This window comes from Equus asinus, chromosome 14, assembly GCF_041296235.1.
Source record: "Equus asinus isolate D_3611 breed Donkey chromosome 14, EquAss-T2T_v2, whole genome shotgun sequence".
Lineage (NCBI taxonomy): Eukaryota > Metazoa > Chordata > Mammalia > Perissodactyla > Equidae > Equus > Equus asinus.
The window spans coordinates 11712214-11730514 of NC_091803.1; the positions used below are offsets into that span (position 1 = coordinate 11712214).

Genomic DNA, 18301 nt, shown 5'->3' on the forward strand with positions numbered 1-18301 from the left:
CTTTGTCTTATTTTTCTTCAAGACTGTACAGCATGAACATAGAAACGTTCAGCTGAAAAGTCAGGAGAAGAGTCCTTGAAAGACTTCTATTTGAGGAAACAACTATATTTTAGGAAGCTTCTGCTGTGTTTGTGTTCTCAGGAAAATTCAGGAAACTGTTTGCTCTATGAAGCAAGAAATGGAAACTTGTATAAGTTGAGGGACTGAGCTGTAAAGGGAGAGGGTGGCAAGGGAGAAACAGACAAAAAGATAAAGAGAAAGTATTTGGGAAAGAATAAAATTTCCCTTGAGATTACATGCAGCTTAGAAACAATCACGATCAGTTTTTACATCACTGGGAATTGAATCAATGATGTTGAAACCATTCTTGAGAAACTCTCTCAGAAAGAAGGAGATAAAGGAAAAGAGAGAAAATAAGAAGAAGATTCTAGAGATGGAAAAAGATTTTCAATAGAAGAATGATTGGCATGTCTGAGGGAGAGAGCAGAGCAGATGAGAAAAATAATCTTTCAACACATCTCAGAGAAAACTTTCTGCAACTCAAGGAGGGCCCCGATCATCAAAAGGAACACATCAGATATGAGGCCAAATTGATGAGAAAAAAATATGACCATAACACATATTGAGAAAGTTTTGGAACTTCAAGAATAAATAAAATTCTCTAGGGATTTAGGAAGAAAGAGAAAAAAGGCCACATTGGAATTAGATTGCACATCTGCAATTCTAGGATACAATGGAGCAATGTGTGTGGACAAAGACGAGGGACAAAACTGTGTGAGATAAGCATTCGATACCCAATCTCTCACCCACGAGCGAAGACAAAAACAAAAAGATTTACACTAATGTGCAAAGACTCCCAAGATACACTATTCCATCTAGCAACAATACTAGAAACACAGTTAAAAGATGAGTCAGACTCAGAGAAAACAGGAGCAACACGTAAAATAGACAAATGGTTAATATCCACACTGAAGAAGGAGCTCCCAAAACCCAACTAAGAAATTGCTAAGGGGTAGGAATAAATAATTGACTGAGAAATAAATACAGATGACCAATAGGCAGCAAGGACACAATCCATTAATTAAAAATGAAACTGGCATCGAAATACCATCGGATCAAGAAAACAACAGGAAGAACATCACGTGTGGGAAAGGCCTGTGAAAATCGATACTGGGAAGAACTCTGGGAGAGCCTTCAGGGTCTGGAAGATCAAGACAGCTCCCTGGATCCAAAACTCTCCACAGTCATACAATCGACCTCCTCCAAATCATACAGTCAACAAGGAGAACCAACGAAGCCACACAGAAGCAAGCCTGTAGCGTCACAAGATGACCAAGACGACCATAACCTTCAAATGACCTGCAAGTTCAGAAAGAAATGCCAACTTCCAGCCCAGATCCGACCACTGCTGAAAGCCTTTGGCAGAGTGGAGGATTACAAAGTTTAAGACTCCATGGAAAGGACAAGGTCATGGAGGAATCAGATAAAACACATCAAACCACCCTCAAAAGAGGAAGTCCAACACTACCTGCTGAAATACGCAACACAGGCGAAGGACTCGGTAGTCCTGGGCACTGGCCACGAGCACGCAGCTGCAAGGGGAAAGGCTCTGGAGGTGTCAGCCTTGGAGAAGCACTGCTTCCAAGGGAGAAGCAGAAATTGGCAAAAGAGGCGGTGCTCCTCCGAGACGGGGCCATAAGGAAAGAGGATGGAAGGAAAGAAACAAGGAATAGGAAGGATTTTGCATAAAGGAAAGAGAAACAAAATATACCCCTTAATTCCCAATTGCGTTATGTTTAAAGAAACTGCGCTTCACCATCCTGACAGAAGTGGGCTCTCTCACACTAGGAACCCTGTCCATACAACATCCAGGAACAGGAAAAAAAAATTCCATACAAAGTTACTGTAAGAAGAAGAAAAACTGAATCATAACATTTCAGTCGTTCAAAATTTCTCCTCTGCTCCTCCAAAAACAAGGAGGAGAAAAAATACAGCACAACACTCCACATTTAATTATTTCAAACACGCATTGGAAGATGTTAAAAAAAAAATCTAGAAATAGAAAGCCACATATTAAGGCAGAAACGGACACAGCACAGAAATACCGTGAGATCCGATCAATTTCTTTTAAAAGACAACAACAAATAAACTAAAACTAGAAGGTGCCTTAACAATCCCGTACAAGACGGAGAGCTGCACTCCTCAGAACCCATCGAGACCAACGTCACTATCTTCTTCACGTCTGTCCTTCCAGCAAGACTTGGTTCCAAGGAGCCAAGACCACAGGGGCCGCTTCAGCGCCCGACTCCCGGGCACCGCATCCCCAGGCTGGCCCCGTGCCCGGCACACACCGCCCGTTCCATGAACGTGTGACGCGCACGAAGAGATCCCCCCCCCTCGCTCCGCGCGCCGCACAGCTGTCCCGCGACCTGACGGGCAACTCTCGGCGCACAAGCCTGTTCCTCAGAAACACGCTCGCCTCCCACCAGGCCCCAGGCCCACGCCCCCAGGTACCTCTCGCAGATGGCATCATCTTCTCAGGCGCCCTGGTCGTCCGTGTCCGGCGAGCAGGAAGAGCGGGAGCTGAAGGAGGGCCTCCTCAGGCTAGCGGCCGTGGCTGTGGAGGGCCCGGGCTGCTGTGCCCAGCGGGGACACGGAGCGGCGTCCACGGACGCCGGGGGAACGGACGAGCCCGGCCCGGGAGACAGCAGCAGAGCGCGGCCAGACTCCGCCGGGCTCGGCTCTCGGCAGGCAGGCGCGGCTCGCCGACGCCTCCCACGCCTCCTACGACGGTGGCCCAGCAGCCGCCCAGACGCTCCCCAGCCGCTGCCCCGCCCCCTCCAGCGGTGGACTGCAGACAGGGACAGGGACACCCTCCTGGGAGAACTCCTGGGGCCCCGCCCACACGCTTCGGACCTTCGCGGAGCCTCAAAGTGCGCTGACAGGGACGCAGGGTCCCCGCCAAGCTCGCTCTCCGGGAACTGCAGCCTCCTCCCTCGGGTTTTACTTCAATGTCAGACCCGAAACCATGCAACGCCTAGAAGAAAACATAGGCTTAGTAAGCCCTCTGACATCAGTCTTAGCAGCCTATGTTCAAGTACTACGTCTGACTGGGCAATGGAAACAAAATACAAAATAAACAAATGGGACTACATCAAAGTAAAAAAAATCTTCTGCACGGCAAAGGAAACCATCCACAAAACCAAAACGCAACCTAACAACTGGGAGAAGATACTTGCAAACCTTATATCGGATAAGGGGTTAATACCCAAACTACAGAAAGAACTCATACACCTCAACAACAACAAAAATCAACAACCCAATTAAAAAAACGGGCAAAAGATCTGAGCAGTGACTTCTCCAAAGAAGATATAGGGATGGCCAACAGGCATATGGAGAGGTGCTCAACATCATTAGCGATCAGAGAAATGCAAAGAAAAACTACAATGAGATGTCACCTTCCTCTGGTCAGAATGGCTCTAACCAACAAGACAAGAGACAAGTGTCGGAGAGAGGATGTGGAGAGAAGGGAACTCTCCTGCACTGCTGGTGGGAGTGCAGACTGGTGCAGCCACTATGGAAAGCAGTAGGGAGTATCCTCAGAAAACTAAGAATAGATCTACCGTTATGATCCAGCTGTCCTACTGCTGGCTATTCATCCAAAGAACTCGAAGACACAAATGCAGAAAGACACGTGCACCCCTAGGTTCACTGCAGCATTATTCACAACAGCCAAAACTTGGAAGCAACCTAGGTGCCCATCAAGGGAGGAATGGATAAAGAAGATGTGGTATGTATACACAATGGAATACTACTCGGCCATAAGAAATGATGAGATCTGGCCATTTGTGACAACTTGGATGGACCCTGAGGGTATTATGTGAAGTGAAATAAATCAGAGGGAGAAAGTCAAACACCGTGTGATCTCACTCATGAGCAGAAGATAAAAACAATCACAAACACACACAGAGCAAGGGAGATTGGATTGCTGGTTACCATAGGGGGATGGGGGAGGGGAAAGAGCCAAAGGGGTGATGAGGCTCACATGTGAGGTGACGGACTATAATTAGTTTTCGGGTGGTGAACACGATGTAATCTACACAGAACTCGAAATATATTACAACGTACATCTGAAAGCTATATGATGTTAGAATCCACTGTTACTGCAGTAAAATAAAATAAAATAAAGAAGTGTAGGAGCCTCAAGAGGCTGACAGGCTTTTGAAAAGGTATTCTAGGGGTTTTTATGGCTTAGCTCAGGGCGGCAGACACCAGCCTGAGACACAGCCGTGACACAGTCACTAACTTCAACTAAATTCTATTCCGACCGGAGGAAAATCAAAACTACTATAATAAGAATAATTTATTGAAGGCCTCACTTTGTGCCAGATCCTGTGCTCACTGCTTTGCACCAACTATCTCATTTAATCCTCACATCCCAAAGCTAGGTTACCGCTACTCTCCCTATTTTAAAGGTGAGGAGACTGAAGCAGAATGATGGCAATCTGCCTGGAATTCCCATAAGGATTCTCTATTCACACTGGTTTCACTCCCAGGAGAATCTCTGAGAAGAGACTGAGATTCTGTCGGTCAGAGGTGGGGTCCAGAGGGATGTGGGTGCAGAGCCTGGCCTGCCACCTCTCGGTTCCTCGAACAAGGCATTCACCAGGGCTGCCGATATTACCCCGACTCCATCTCCTTCCCTCCTTGTCCCTCTGTCCCCTTGGCCACTGCTATGGACTGAATAATCCTTGCGTCCTCCCCAGATTCATATAGTGAAGCCTAACCTTCAATGTGATGGTATTTGGAGGTGGGGCGGGCCTCTCGTTGGTGATGAGGTCCTGAGGGTAGGGCCCTCATGAATGGGATTAGTGCCCTTACAAGGGACACGAGAGAGATGATCTCTCTCTCTCTGCCATGTGCAGACACAGCAAGAAAGAACCATCTGCAAACCAGGCAGAGAGTTCTCATCAGACAACAAATTCGCTGGGACGTGGATCTTGGACTTCTCAGCCTCCAGAACGATGAGAAATAAATTTCTATTGTTTAAGCCCCCAGTCTATGGCATTCTGTCATAGCAGCCTGAACTGACTAAGACAGCCGCTATCTCTGCTCTGGTTTTCATGCTGCCCTGGTCCACTGCCCACTCATCAAGCTCCTGTCATCGCCTCTGACCACCTCGGTCTCTGTCCACCCCCTACAAATTTATCAAAGTGACCTTTGTAAAACACAACTCTGATCTTGTCACTGCCCATGACTGACACTCTCAATCACTCCCAACGCCCGCATATGCCATGCCAAGACCTACCTTGTCTAGTGATCAAGCTTAATATCCGGCTGTATCCCATTTATCCTCCCCCCACCCCATCTTTTTTTTTAACTCACATCACCCTATTCTCTGAAGCCCTGGTTCCCTTCTTTGTATACTGTTCCCACTGCCCAGAACACACACACACACCCCGCCTCACCCATCCATCCTCCACCCTCAGCCCCAGTGTCAGGCACTTCCTAGAAGGATCCTCACTAGCATATATTCTTGATATAGCCCTGATCCCACTTCATTACCATTAGTGATTTTCTGATCTGTCCACACAACAGACTGAGTCCAGAAGATTTGTTTGCTCCTCTCTACATCCCTATTGCCCAGTACCTGGTATGCAGTAGGTGCTCAATATATGCTTGCTGAATAAATGCATGACTAGAAAACATGATGAATTCCATACTGAAGGTAAATACGGATGGTATGGGAGGAATACTCCTACCAACTTTCCTCCTGTAAATAAAAAAGAGGGCTACAAACTACAGAAAACCCAAAGGTCCCCAGGAACATCCCCCCTCCTGGGAAGTTCCCATTCTGCTTTCCAAGCTGCTTTTTGCTCCCCTTATCTGCCCCCAACATCAATGATCGATGGACTAGTGACTTCTTTGTCTAAGCTGGGAACAACTTCATTTGCACACCATACTTTTTTAGTTCAGCCTAGGTTAGGCCTAAAATAAGAAATTGCTCCTGTTAAACCAGGAGTCACTCCTCCCCGCCCCATTAACAGAATAGAGCATTTGAAAATCTGATGAAGTCCTAAGGACTCTAAGGAAAGCAACTAGAATGACAAAGGGGCTGTGACCTGGGGAGAGAAAGGAATCCACCGAGGTTATTCAGGGTAGACAAATAAATACTTGAGGGAGATGTTGCTACTCTCTTCCAAAGGGCTGTATGGAACAGTATTTAGGCTCACCTGACAGGCTTCAGAAAGTAGAAGAAGGACCACATAGTGGAAATGGCCCTAGTTTAAAACCAGGAAGAAATGCCTTTCCATTCTAGCCATTCTCTAGTGGCTGCTCTGGTGAGTGACGGAGAGGAGAGGCAAGGAGGAAGGAAGCCCCTGGATATCACTGAATGTGCTCAAGCAGAGATGGATGTCCTCACTTTGGGAATGTCACTGAGGGGCACAGAGGACTTCTATCCCTTTTGCCTGTCCAACATCCATCACCTCATTTGTTAAGTGTACCCACAGTTCTCAATTAAGGAATCACTCTTTCCTTCTCAGTGGATGGGGTGGGGCTAGCCCCATTCCGACATCTAGAAGTGGATATGGGACCTCAACTGGGCCATTCAAAATATCCCATCACTATGGCCACAGTGGCTGGCCCATGAATTTGCATGTGACTCAAGGCTGACCAATGAGATCTCTCCCTGGGACTTTGTCTGGAGGGGTTGTTAATCCGGAAGGATGTCAGCCTTGAACCAAGAATTGATTCCTCCTTTGCCACCACATTCCCCACAAAACTGAAAGAGTGATCTTTTAAATAGGCAAATAAGATCATATTGATACCTCACTTAAAAGTCACCCATGGCTTCTCACTACACTTAAAATAAGATCTAAACTCCTTACCATGGCCAGAATCCCTGTACCATCTGCCTCTCCCACTTGTTCTCACATGACTTTCCTCTTTGGTCCCTAAGGCCCAGCCATATTGGTCTCCTTCTAGTTATTCAAAGACAGCAAGACGATCTTTGCCTCAAAGTCTTTGCAGGACTGTTCCCTCTGCTGGAATACTCTTCCCTCCACAGCAGGCTCCCTTTCACTACAGGCGTCCCTTTTCCCATGTCACCAGCTCAGAGAGATTTGCTGTGACTATTCCCTCTACTGTTGCTCTGTATTCCTGTACCCAGTTTTATTGTCTCCATTACACTAGTAGCTGTATGTATGTAAATGTACGATACGATACATACATTTTCATCTGTCTGCTGGTTTATTCTATCTTCCTCCTCGGGAAATAATTTCCAGGAGATCAAGGACTTGCTGTCTTATTCACTAAAACATGCCTAGTGCATAATAAACCCATAATAGCTATTTGATGAATGAATTAATGAATGAATGGATTTATCCTAACTGAGAATAGGGCCAAAAATTTAAAAGTAAATAAGAAAGGAAAGTGGTTCTGAAAGACAGGATTCCTAACAACATCATTTGAGCATATAGACCCCAGTGAGACTGTCTCCTCCCGGACTTTTCGGTTAAGCAGCAAATAAATTCCCTGTTTAGCTTAAGCTGGTTGGAACTGGGCTTCTGTCTTCTGCCACAAAAAACTCTGACTTATACCAAGGGGCTTCATAAAGCCCGTGGTGGAGCCCACCCATGTGATTGCTCTCCTCCTCTGCTTCAACTAGAATGTTCCCCAAACAGATCTGGACAATCCTTTGTCATGATGGCTTAGGCCTCCTTCCTCTGTCACTCACTGAGGATGTAACACGGCTTAGCTCCAGGCCTGTCACTCAGCAAGTAAGATGAGGCACGATGAGACATGGAGGGGCTTATGTGGAGAAAGGCGAAAGGAAGTGTGGTGGGGTCAGACGGTTAATAGATGTGACAGAATCAGGCCCGGTGTTTTTCCTGTGCCTGAAGCCCACCTCACCCCTGCACGGGCCACTGGCCCCCAGCTCCTGTCTGCCTTTAAAACAGAGGCCCCACCTCTGGGATCAGTTCTGATCCAAAAGAGAAGCAATTAATCAGTTCTTGTCTCACATTCTACATCAGCATCAGGCCTTGTTTTCCAATAGGTTGACCTACATCTTGCTCCTTCGTTTGGGTCTCTGAATTGTTCCTGGCTAGTTCCCGAAGCCTGAGTCTCTGCCTCAGAAACCTTCTTAGTGATGATAATGATAGGAAACACCTGCCTTTAGTTTATCATGTGCCAGGCTCTGTTCTGAGTACTTTCCATGTTCTTAGTTCATTTAATCTTTACAACGATCCAAAAAGATAGGTACTGTTAGTAGTCCCATTTCATAGATGAGGAAGCTCAGGCACGAAGGGTTTAAATGACCTGCCCAACATCACACGGCTAGTAAGTGGTGGAGTCAGGACATGAGGCCAGGCAGTCTGGCTCCAGAGTCTGTGCTATTAACATTCACACAATAACAACTTAGACTATAAACACCTGTGGTAGATTGGATTTCACAAAGATGGATGCAGCAAAATCTCCATCCCACAGGCTTTTCTTACAATGTCACTCCGCCCTCCCTCTCATTGAGGAGCGAAGTATGTGTTCTCTCCTCTTGAACCTAGAGTATGTGACACTATGTGACTTTGAGGCTTAATAGTAAAAATGCTATGTACCTCTGCCTTGCTCTGATGGGACACTCAGTCTCAAGACCTAGTGCCATGCTAGTTTGGAAGCCCAAACTAGCCCAGATGGAGAGATCACATATAGGAAGTGTTCTGCCTGACACCCCAGCCGAGGTCCCAGCTGTAACCAGCATCACCACTAGCTAAGTGAGTGCAGATGCCTCCAGATGTTTCCTGCTTCAAGTCACTGAGTCACTCCCAGGCTTTGCGTCTTTCCAAACAAGGCCCCAGACATCAGGGAGTAGAGACAAGCCCTCCCAAATTCCTTACCCAGAGAATGCAGGAGCCTAATAAAATGGTCAGTTGACGCCACTAGGTTAGGCAGTGGTTTGTTACACAGAAATAGTAACTGGAACATCATCCCCTGTCTACAACCTTGTCTATGTCCAGTCTATAGAGCTCTGTCTCTGAATGGTATCTGGTTCAGTCCCTAACACCCAGTGACAGGTCCATCATATTCTGCTGGCCTGATATGTCGCCCGTCATCCCTTGTTGGACGTGCTGAACGCCAACAGCCACCTTCAATTACCACTTCTTGTCTGTAGCCAGATCCTCGTGACACCAAGTGTCACCAGCTACACTGAACTTGCTCTCACTTCTGAAACTGTTTCTGACCTCTCAACTTTGTCCACAGATCTCAGTTTCCTGCCTCATTCTGCCCTAGCCAGCCCCATCCGTTTTCAGGTGACAGTCATGGTTCAGAAATGGAGCTGATCCAGGTTCTTCATTGGAGAGATGTAAAAATTGAAGCCCAGCAACATAAAACAAAATAGTAGCAACTGACATCTCTTGAAGCCCTAATGTATAATACTGAATTCAACCCTCACAAGTTATCCTGTGTAATTAATAACATCATCGATTCCACTATACAGATGGAAAACCTGAGGCTCAGAGACAGTAAGTCATTTTTGGTCACACAATTGTGTTAAGCTGCCTCGGTGTCCCCTGAGAGGTCAGATCTCGGAAGGTTGAAGACAAGATACATGATGGATTCCAAGACACAAAAACCATTGGGTTTTTCTCCTGCAGAAAATCTACCTGATATCTTAACAGGATAACAGCCTCTACCTTGAAAATACACCTTCTATGATCAACACAACTAGGAAATAAAGATGGTCCTTCCTCATGAGTTGGTATGGTGGGTGTGGCTAAGAAGATCTGTATTGGCCACATCCCTCCAGTTTTTATTTCTCTTTGTGTCACACTCCAGAATGTGATGCTCTAAATCTGGGTCCTTATCCTAGGAGATGGTACCAAATCCGTCTTTGATGAGTGTACAATGCCTTCTCATGGATGGAAATATACAGGGGTGGCTAAAAGAACAATCTTTGGAGTTCAAACAAAGGTATAAATACAGGCCCTGAGAATTCCTAATTACATGAGTTGTACGACCTGGGGCAAGCTGTGTAACTTTGTTGCCTCCAGGCTCTCATCAGCATAGCAGGCACAACAGGACCCACTTCATGGAACTGTTGTGAAGACTGAGTGAGACAATGGAGAGAGCCCAGCACAGAACAAGGGTATGCCCCCAATCACCATTATTATTGTTGTTATACACAGAAATGGAACGAATCCTTACCGAACAGAAGTAAGCAAGAGCTCACTATATTTTAGAAAAATCACCAAATTATCTCAAACTACAGTATAAACAGTCCATAAAATCCCCCAAACAGGCAAGAAGGCCAGCTCCCAGATTCCCAAGTAAGTGTTCATTCACACGATTCCAGGCCCTTATTGTGCTCAAGTTGCTAAGAAACACCTCGACACTAATCATTCTTGGCAATCTCAAGATACTAACTCCTACAGTTAAATCTTCCCTAGAAAGACCCAGCTTCTGACCTAGAAGCGGGAGGTGGGAGCCCTGACCTTCTTAGTCTCCAGTTAAAAGAAAAAACAGGCAAACGATGGTATCAGAGTCCTATACTCCTGGCAAAGAGGAGAGTCCATAAAAGCCAGCGAGAAGAGGTTCCATTGTAACCTGACTAATGCTTCTCCAGAAGGGTTGCTATCAGCTGCAAAGCACTCCCCATTAAAGAAATCAATTTAGCATTTGACTTCTCCTCCTGTGGCGCATATTGAAGCGGGATCTGACAAGGATGGAAAACAGATTTGTGTTAAATACTGCCAATAAAGTCTGTAGCTCAAGGTTACAGCAGTCAATGGAAATCCAGTGCCTTGGAAACCCTGGGACCCTCATCCATCAGCTGGAGTCAGCAGCTTTGAAAGGAAGCTGTAGGTCTGGCTCAGGAAGGGGGCTGGTTATCAAGATTGGGTATTTGGGGTCATGGTAACCTGAGATGCTGGTTTTGTACTAGGTCCTTAAAGTAGGCCTGAGCTCCCAGGTCTGTGAGCATCTTGTTGGTTTTTCTTGGTTGTAGTGGATATCTCTTGCTCTTGCTTGCCTAGCATCCACGCACTCTTCATTTTCTATCAATGGTACTCATGTTATCCCAGGAAACAGCTCCTCTTCTACTTCTCAGTCTGTGAGATTTGGGTTGAATTAAGCACCCCTCTGGCTCTAAGGGTAGGTAGGTATGTGAACTCACCCTGCCCAATCAGTGCTGGCCAGCCACTCTGGCCCCAGCAAGAGTTTCAGGGGTGTCTATGTGACCCAAGGAAGGCCAATCATAGCCAATGAGCCTCAGTCTTGAAATTCATTGTAATTGTTTGTTAAAAGAAGTCATCTTTCTAGGGGCCAGCCTGGTGGCGTAGTGGTTAAGTTTGCATGCTCTGTTTTGGTGGCCTGGGGTTCAAAGTTTCGGATCCCAGGCTTGGACCTATACATCACTCATCAAGCCATGTTGTGGAGGCGTCCCACATCCAAAATGGAGGAAGATTCACAGAGATGTTAGCTCAGGGTGAATCTTCCTCACCAAAAAAAAAAAAGAGAAGAAGAAGTCATCTTTCTACTAGGGTGGATGGAAAAACAGGACGCAAGCCTAAAGCTCCTGAAAAAGATCTTATCATAATAAGGAGAAAATGGAATCAGTCCAGAGAAAGATAGACATAGATGGAAAGAGAGAGAATCCAAAGTCTGATTAGATCATTTGAGCTCTTAGAATCAAGCTGTACCTGAAGACCATCCCCTGGACTGTTCAGTTCTAAGATCCAATAAGTTTCATTTTACTTGGTTTTTAAGTCAGAGTTGCATTCTTGTCACTGCAACTAAGAAGGATCTGATGACTCCAATGTAGCTGTATCAGCAGATGAGGCCGGCCTGCTTGGAAAGTGGCAGGTCTCTGTGGAGCCTCACTTAAGGCAACACTCAGCAATGAGTCACATCTTCCCATCAGATTCATCTTTCCAATGCATGAACAACATATGGGCAGATCATGGGAGATTTCACGTGAGTCCTGGGAAAGCAGGTACAACCTGCCAAACCAGACAAGCAGGTGCCGGTGACGCTCCACACAGCCGCCCCGACCGCTTCCACGTGCTCTGTTCTGACTTCAACACTCAGAGCCTCGTCTTCCTGGAAACGCTGCCCCCATTTCAGAATCCGGCTCTGCCTGTACCCAGGACACGTCAGCAGCACCTGGGAATTAACATCTCCCTGGGGACGGCCTCTCACCACTGACCTGCCCTTTGGCACGATGATTCTGAGGCAGTTTTTTACCCCATTTCCCAGAGTTTCCCCCACAGGATTAAGTCTGAGGCAGCCACTGGGATAGCTGGCTTACTACTGGCCCGCTAATCAGCTGCCTTCCTTCCCTGTATGGCCCCCTCACTCCCTGGTGTGTCCCTGTACCTCCTAAATAAACTACATATGCTCAATCAGTGTCTCCGTGTCTGCTTCTGCCTTGAGAGCAGAAATTTCTTCAAGTTTCCCATCAGACACTCCGTTATTCCCCTCCTGGAAATTCCTCCCCTAACAGCCTTTATCTCTTAGGCTGCCCAGCCTTTTACAAATCCCCTTTCATGATCCTTAGAAATACATCTCTGCCCTCAGCCTGCATATCCCAGAAAGGTAAACAAAATCCTAGAAGCTCTCACATCCCTCCCACCCACCCCCAAATCTTATCAATATATTCATGCAGCAAAAATAGATTTCTTCCAGAAGGGAATGCTGTTGCCACCCAAATACAATTTACCTATAAATACCAGTGCAAAGGACGGCAGCAAGCACCCGGCTGGCGTCAAAACTGCAGTCCACAGTCAGGAGCATGGCCTGCTGGCTCCCCAGGGTCTGCACCCACACCCTGCCTCCCTCTTTCCCACCTCTTCTTTCACCCCTCTCTGCCTTCCCTTTGGCATTTTATGTGGATCCAGCCACACTGAATTAACTACTTACAGTTCCCCTAAAATAGGCCGTGCTGTCTCCTTCTGCCTTTTTAAATGCTGTTCCATATGCCTGAAATATCTTGTCTTCTCAGAGGCTGCGAAGGACTCGCTTCCTTCTCACCCCACTCAAACTCCTGGTTCCAGGACTTTCTCACTCGAAAGAGAGAGAACTTGGCGTGGATTGTGTCAGAAGACTGAGCTTCCTTCAGAGCAAATGATGGAGACAGGCCTGGCGATCACTTGGCCAGAAGTTACAGATGGGATTCCAGATTTGGAGAGTGAAGTGGTTCTCGAAGCTGCCGACAAAACACGGCCACCGTTTTAGGCGTTCTGCCAGATGTCTTCAGGTCAACAGCAGTGGATGAGATCAACAGACACAGGAGGAAAGATACTCTTTTCAACTTTCCTTCATTCTTTCTGATAAAAAAGAGAAAGTCTAATTTTGGTTATTCAGATGTCTTTAACACCTAACATTTGCTAATCTCTCATTTTTAAAAGGCAGAGAATTAATAATATTGTCTTCTTCTCATTGCGTTGTTTCTAATTCCCTTCCACCTAAGGTCACTGATACTTTTCCTTCTTTTCCATTTATATTAATGATGTAAAGTTTTCATTTAAATGCAGAGTCAAAATAAACAAAGGACAGTAAGCATAGTAACACATACACACATCCCTGTGTGACAGGTGTGATACGTGTATATACATTATAATATTATATATAATTACATATATTAACCACAGGTGGTCCTCGGATATGACAAAATTTTGTAAAAGTGATACTCAAATGAGTCAAGTTCAGGGGAAAAAGCTAGAAGGGGCTGCAGTGGCTACCTTTCAGATGCCTTCTTTCCTGGTACCCATGACACGTTTGGTGGGCACAGCCCAAAAGCTGGTGAACCCCTAAATTCTCTGAAGAAGCAGAACTTCAGAAACTCACTCCAGCTGGTCTTCCCATCTGCATAAAGGGCTTTAGAAGCGGGTTATAATCTGAACTTTCCCTGCTCTCCTCCTCTTAGGGTGTCTAAGCTGAACTTGCACATTCCCGGATTATTTTGGAGTTGAAAAACCACCGTTTTAGCTACACTTGGCTCCTCTGAAGTACAAGGCAGAGGATGCTCCCATCTTGCCCCATGCCAGCTGTGACCGAGGACAAAGGCTCGTCTGTCTTTGATAAACAAATGAAGCTCAACATTAAAGGTGCTGTCTGATCCTCGCTTAAAGAGGCAGCCCCAAAGCAAACCAGCCAGACCTTCCTAAGCAGCTTTTGACGTCAAGGGTGAAAAGCAATGAGCGGTTAAGCTTGCCATTTCTATTCTGAAATGTGGCTTAGAGATATGCAAGATGGGGCTTTTCTCTTTCTAACCTTTCTGATTGCTCCTTCTCACTCAACCAAACTCACTCAAACAGATTTATGGAGCAAGCTTGTAGGAGCCAGGCACTGTGCTAAACACTGAGGATAAACAAGAGGCCGAAACCACCAAGTGCCTCACCTCAAAGCCTATGCTCCAGAGATTCTAGAAAGGGAAGACAGATAGTAAATGCAGAGGAACATCAATAAATGACAAGACCATTCCAGAGGAAGTGATGCTATTTAAAAAATAAAACAGGATTCATCAAAACGTGGCTGAGGTCCTGAGTGTGCACACGGTGGGTGGTTGGCTGGGGTGGTCGATGATGATGTCTATAATATTGTGATCCGAAACTTGAATAACGAAAGGATTCAACCTCACAGGATCTGAGGGAAGGGTGTTCCTGGTAAAGGAAGATGAATGTACAATAGGCCAGTGATGAGACTCCTTCGATTTATCTCTTCTTCATTTACCCTCTTCATATTGACCCTTCTTACATTCCCTCCGATGTGGATCAAGGCTGCCCCAGGGAGAGAAGCCCAAGGCATCCTGCCCTACATACTGATCTATATCATCCTCCAGGAAGCATAGGACGTCCTGACTTAATCCAATCTGATTCTTACCCAAAGATATAGGACCACCCAATAACCAGACCCCACCTGCACTGACATCATTTTAACAATGTTTTTCATGATCTGTCCTTTGTCTTGTAAAGAAATAACTCAAATACCTATGCCTTACAAATTTAGCTCTAACCCTCAACACGTTGCAGCTCTTCACTGCCCATGGGTCCTGTCCCCACGCCTGCAGCTTTTCACTGCCCATGGGTCCTGTCCCCACGCCTGCAGCTCTTCGCTGCCCATGGGTCCTGTCCCCACGCCTGCAGCTCTTCACTGCCCATGGGTCCTGTCCCCATGCCAGCAGCTCCTCACTGCCCACGGGTCTCGTCCCCCACTACTACATGCTATTCTGTGAATAAACGAGCACTACTGCTAGCTCTTGAGAGTCCAAGAAATCTTTCTTTCGACTCCTCGACTCACCAAGTTCGCATCACCTCCACCTCTTTTCATACAGCTTAGAGATGTGGCTCTGGATTGGGTTTCTCTCCTAATTCCATCACTAATTAACCATGTCCCTAATCCCTAGGAGTCTCAGTTTTCCCATCTGGAAAATGGTAACGAGAACAATAACACCTATTTCACAGGATTGCTGTGAAAATACGATGTTCTATCTAAAATGCTCAGCTTACTTCTTGGGGTAAATAATCAACAATGGTTACTCATCACTCTAATTTTACTGCTCTCCTTGGACAAACTCCAGAAGACACTTAGGTTCATATAGGCTGAACGAGGACTGACCTGAATTTGAATTCTGAGTCTCTTCTTGTGTGAAGGAACTTGGGATGGGTTATTGTGAAAGAGAAGCTGACGTAATTTCTTTTTCTGGTTCCAGGTATTTCCTGCTAACGCTTCAATAGCTAGAGCACTCTACACCCACTGACTCCGGTGTAGGGTTTTTTCTAGCAGGTATCCAAAGAGAGAGAGAATCAGTGCTTGGTCTTTGAGGTTCAAAACAGGCCTTTGAAACTCAAGGCAAGGACTACAGTCTTGAGCAAAAAAGGTTTTTGAGTTTCAAGAGCCCATATCCTTGGAGTTTCAAAAGACCAAAATCCTGCACTGAACAATAGGCATAGAAGAATACGCTCATTGATCTGTGAGCATGAGGTTTTCTCCCGCCACAAAAAAATCTCACAGGCTCAGGAAAAGCAGCAAAAGAGAAACATGAGGGTTAGACTCCTGTCAGGGCACCCAGTGAGACCAGGTCCCACGGAATACAAGAGTTAAGGATAAAATCACAGACAGGAGGGTATACAGGAGCCTCTTCTCACTTCCCAAGGGAGGACCAGGAAAGTGAACAGGATTCGAGAGTTCTCCAGCACCCTGCCGAGGGTCACCCCAGTAGAGTGGGAATGACAGCCTGGCGTTGCCGATGAAGGAAAGAGGCTGGGGTCCCTGGACCTGGAGGAGCTTTGTGGATGGAGGCTGAAGCTGAGGCCTGCTTTCCACCATTCAGGTGAGCACTGTGCACCATCATGTTAATTGCTCTTCTCCTGGGCATCTGGGAAGGACAGCAGCCAGCATCCTTGACAAAGAGAAACCTGTCTGTGCCCTAAGACTTTGCTTAGCACCATCTGAATTACCCCACATAGACACATCCCCTTTATGATGGCTCAGAGTAGTCATAAGCCCTCAAGATGGAATGATGGCTCTAAAAATCTAGATGAATCAGCCTTGGCATTGACACTTCAGTGGGAATGAGAGGAACCAGCTTGAGTTCTCCCTAGAGCTAGAAGGATACTAAAATACGCCTTCATTACACACTTGCAATCAAAAGAGATTTGCTGGAAAGACAACCTACCATCAATAAACTAATGCTCTAGAGAAAAGGCAGCTGAAAACTGCCTGACATGAAGCTGGCATAGCCCTCTGCTTTCCCCTCTCCATTCACCTTCTCACCTAGAACTGAAATGACATTTCAGGAACATAAACTTCTGCGACATAGAGTTAGACAGGGGCACTACGCGCCAGTGTTGCCCAGGCTCATTCCTTTCACTTTCCAAACTCCACATCCAGAAATCTTTCACAGGAGTTCCAACAGCTTACTTGACAAAGGAAGGATGGAGGATACTTCTCAAGGTGTATTCATTTCAGGAACTGTGCATTAGTCCTGGGCTGCCCTCTGAGCTCTGTGGCAAATGGAACACAAGCTAATGGTCACTAGCTTCACTGAGTATATGATGACTCTGTTTACATTTAGATCAACGAGAGACAGGGATGGAAGGTAACTGCCTCAGTTTCCCCAAGGGAGCTCAGTCTTTGCGATTCTGAAAGCAAAACCATCTGAAGATACCAAAGCAAAATGTTATGCAAAGCAAAAGGCTACCTGGCTGACTCCGCTCAGAAGGGAGAACTTTCTATCAAGACTGCCCCTACAAAGAGCTGTGAGAGCCCACCCTATGAATCTGAAGGCTTTCTAAAATTTTTGACAAAGTCAAGTGCATAGTCGATGTGACTTGTACTTGATATGAACAAGTCCTGTGGGTCACTGAGTTTGCTCAGGTCTGAGTTCTGTTTGCCCTCCAAGGTTCTACTGTTCCAGGGAGTGTGTGCTGCTCCAGTCTGGATGTAGACACCAAAGTCCCACCCCCTGGGCCAGCCCCACCTTCTAGGAGAGTTTGGCAGAATATAGGAAGCTCAACGATTGCATTTTTAGGAATGTATCCTAAAGAAATAATCATGCACATATGTGGAGGTTTAACTCAAGGATGTTCATCCAAGAATTAACTATAATAATGAAAACTGTAAATAACTTAAAAACACAACTGGGTAATGATTAAATTACAGGAGATCCATGGGATATTACGTTGTCCTTAAATGTTCTGTTTTGAGGAATATTTAATAACGTGGGAAAATGCTTAGGGTATACACATTTTTAAATTATATTACACGTCGGTACGTACAAGATTTGCAAATATTCACATGTTTAAAGAGGTTCACCAAAATAAAACTGTGATTCTCTTTGAACGGTGTGATTACGGATGAATTTAAATGTTCTTTATACCTTCTGTGAGCTTCCTATCTGTGAGGGTTTAGGACAACTTGAAGTTAGAGGGCACAGTCCCCAAGACTGTCTCACTTCTGACACCAACTGCAAGTTTGATGGGTTCCCAAAAATACCCTAAAGTTTGATAATTCACTAAAAAACCTCACAAAACTCACTGAAAATTGTTATGCTCATAATTATAGCTTACACAGAGAAAGGATACAGAAAAGATGAGCCAAAGGAAGAGATGTATGGAGTAGAGTCCAGGAAAAGTGCTAAAAGGGGAGGTCCCGTTGTCTTCTCTCCATGGAGTTAAGGACACGATACCTTCCTGGCATCCATGTGTGACAATATGCACAGAACAGTGCCACCCAAGGACGCTCCTTGAGCCTCCATGATCAGAGTTCTCAGGGGACTTCACTATATCAACATGAGGGATTGCCC

The 18301-nt window shown here is 45.9% G+C and overlaps 1 long non-coding RNA gene and 1 pseudogene across 1 annotated transcript in view; both read right to left on the reverse strand.

Moving 5' to 3' along the window:
* LOC123284661 (heparan sulfate glucosamine 3-O-sulfotransferase 4-like) overlaps nucleotides 1–18301 on the reverse strand; it is a 133683-nt pseudogene that overhangs the window by 21516 nt on the left and 93866 nt on the right.
* Nucleotides 13187–18301, reverse strand: part of LOC123276936 (uncharacterized) — a 163201-nt gene continuing 158086 nt past the window's right edge. Inside the window, exon 11 of the long non-coding RNA XR_011494125.1 lies at nucleotides 13187–13201. This is a non-coding gene — a long non-coding RNA (uncharacterized lncRNA). The remainder of the gene's footprint in view (nucleotides 13202–18301) is intronic.